The following is a 3,356-nucleotide window of genomic DNA, read 5'->3' as shown; positions in this document are numbered from 1 at the left end:
GAGAACGGGGCTGTGACAGGAGAGCTGGCCCTGACTGGGCTGTGCCATCACAGGCTTGAGCCTGCAGAAGCCTCACTGGAGGTGCTCACTGAGAGCAGGAGCTCGGGGCTTAGCAGTCAACCAACCCACTATCAAAGCCCCCAGCTGCTGTAAGGGAGAGCCTGGCTGTTTCGGAAGGCAGAGGAGACAGCATGGATTCCCACTGTGGAGGAGGAAGGGAGGAGGCCAGAGCCAACCTTCCCCATTGCTCCTGAGGAGATGTCCACTTTTTTGTTGTTGTTGTTAAAAATAAGGTTTCTCTCTGCCACCTGAGGCAGACCAATTAGGCTAAGGTATGGCTGGCCCAGGGATCATGGCGTCTCTCCCTCCCCAGCACCGGGTTTACAGGGGTTATGGTGACAGAACTCATGCTTGGGTGACAGGTACTGTGACTGTGGCGTTTCCTGAGCCCTAGGATCTGTGCTATGGAAACACCATGACGTGTGATGGGGTGTGGTCCTGGGCCCTTACCTTTCCTTCTCTTCTGCCTGAGGAGCACTATCAAGGTCAAAACCCCAGCCAGGAGGGCAGCAGCAGCCACTGCCAACCCGATTTTGAGTTCCAGATGCTGAGGGTCCTTTCCCCCCTGTCCTGTGGTCGTCATGGCAATTGTGCTGGGTGCAGAAGTCGCAGTGGTCGGGCCTGGAGAGGTGGTCCCGGGGCCTGGGATGGGACAGAGGAAGTCAGCATGGCACTTCCCTGGCAGGGCGAAGGTGCCCTAAAATGTCCTCTGCTGAAGAGACTCCTCACTCCTGATGTGGATATGACCAAAATACATGGTATACATGTATGAAATATTTAAATAATAAAATACTGTTAAGATCTTTTTCCCATTTAGTTTATTTATGTGTCTAATGTGTGTCTGTGTGAGAGTACATACACTCACACACCTGTGCACAAGCACAACACATGTATATTATATATTATACAGATATTATTATTATACATATATAATATATAGTGTACATACACACACACACACACACACACACACACACACACACACACACATATTTTGGACATTTTCCCAGAATGTCCAAAAGAACAAAACAGAAAACAGAGTTGTTGAAAGTGTTTGAGTAATGGCTGAGATGCAAACATCGCATCAGCCATTGACAGGGATAAAGTTAGAATCACTAAGAAAATGTAGTTCTGAGAAGAAGAGGCAGGAGAAGTGAGGAGATGGCGCAGTCCATAAAGCTGTTCTGCCTGTGTTCTGGTTAGCATCGTCACCATCATCGCCGTCACTGGCAATGTGACCCAAGCTAGAGTTATCTGGAAAGAGGAACTGGACTGAGAAAACGCCTCCATCAGGTTGCCTGTGGGTGAGCCTGCAGGAAGTGTTCTTCACTGGTGACTGACATGGGAGGGCTCAGCTCACTGTGGGCGGGGCCATCTCGGGCAGGTGATCCTGGATGCTTTAAGAACAGCAGGCTGAGCAGGCCAAGAAAAGCAAGCCAGTTAGCAGCACTCCCCATGGCTTCTGCTTCAGTTCCTGCCTGGAGTTCCTGCCCTGACTTCCTTTGATAAGGGAATGGGATCTGGATGTGTAAGACAAATAAATCCCTTTTTCCCTCCCCAAATTCTTTGGTTATGGTGATTTTCACAGCAATAGAAACTCTAACTAGGACACTAGGATACCTCTGAAGCACAAAGACTGAGAGCCATCAGGAAGGAAGGAAGGAAGGAAGGAAGGAAGGAAGGAAGGAAGGAAGGAAGGAGGAAAGGGAAAGGTTTCTAAGGTTGCTATTTGGCCTACACATGTATGTCCACACAAACACATCTGACATGTGAACACACACATTAAAGTGTTAACAAATTAAGAACAAACTAAGATAAAGCCACCCGCTATGAGTCTGACAATGTCTGATCCCTCGGAACCTGCATAGATGTGGTAGGTATCTGCAATCCCAGCACCCCAAGATGGGAGGCAGAGACAACAGGAGGAGACCCTGCCTCAAAGCAAGGTGGAAGGAGAGAATCCGCTCCTGGAAGTCCTCTGAGCACATGTGAATCACGGCCAGCATGTGCCTGTGCACACACAGACAACAATAATAAGTACAGTTGAAGACGAAGACACACTTTGACAGAATGGGACAGACAGGCCAGAAATGCATGGTGTTTTGTAAGAGAAGGTAAAAAGCAGGCCGGGTCTGCACAATTCTCTGTGTACACATTATGGCTGTTGGTTTGTGTGGGGCTCCTGGCAGTGGGGCGAGTCTCTGACTCCTTTGCCTGCTCTTGAGACCCTCTTCTGCCTCAGTAGGAGGGCTCTTGCCTTAGTGTAGCTTGTTTTGCCCTGTTTGGCTGTGCTCTCTTGGAGGAGTGCTCTCTTGGAGGCCTGCTCTTCCCTGAAGAGGAAGCATTGGGGGAGGGGACCTGGGGGAGAGGGCAGTGCAGGGGAGCTGGAGGAGTGGAGGAAGGGGAAGTTGTGGTTGGATTTATTACATGAGAGAAGAGTCTATTTTTAATTGAAAGAAAGGGATCTGTCACCAGGGATCTTTCTCCTTAGACATGAAAGAAAAAATATCGCAAAGGAGAGTGGTATTGAATTTGGCTAAAAAAGTAAAATTACATAAAAACTTGATGAGCCAACCACAAGATTCTCTTCAATACTTTTGGCAAATACTTCTCCAGTTGTGCCATCTCTACACTGATTGTGGTTAAATGATTGGATAAAACGATTTCTTTTGGGGCCTGTGGCTGTGGCTCCGAGGGTAGAGTGTATGGCTAGCATAAGCAAGGCCCTGAGTCCTGTCCCATGAGGGTCACACGAGGAGGGTGACACACTTTTGTGATCCCAGCACCTGGGAAGTGGAGGCAGGAGAATCAGGAGTTCAAGGTCATCCTCAGCTATAGAGCATGACTGAGGCCAGCCTGGGCTCATGAGACTCTATAAGAAGGTAATGAAAGGAAAAATGTCTTTTTATTATTAATTTTAATATTTACAAACTATTCAGATAATGAATTAAACTTTAAAAAGTACTGATGAGAGAACCTTGTCCTTGAGGCCCTGGGGACAAGAGGAAAAACATGGTATGCCTGACTGAAGCAGGGAAAGACAGGGCTGCCTGCCTGATTGTCAGCCAAGCATCTAACAGATTATCTCAAAGGGCAGGAGGAAGAGGCAGGGGCTAGGAAGAACAGAATTTCAGCAAAGGCCATGTAGGGAACCTTGTAGACAGAAGGCTGCCTGGCCAGTTCAGGCTCCGGAGCTCATCCTGACCCAGGACAGGGGTGAGGATGAGGCAGGAGTTTCCCAGGGCAGGTGGGGGCTAAGCTGGAAGGGAAAACCCATTTACCACTGGCTCTGCTGA

This window comes from Psammomys obesus, unplaced genomic scaffold (assembly GCF_907164565.1).
Source record: "Psammomys obesus unplaced genomic scaffold, mPsaObe1.curated_primary_1811, whole genome shotgun sequence".
NCBI lineage: Eukaryota > Metazoa > Chordata > Mammalia > Rodentia > Muridae > Psammomys > Psammomys obesus.
This window is presented reverse-complemented; position numbering follows the sequence as displayed.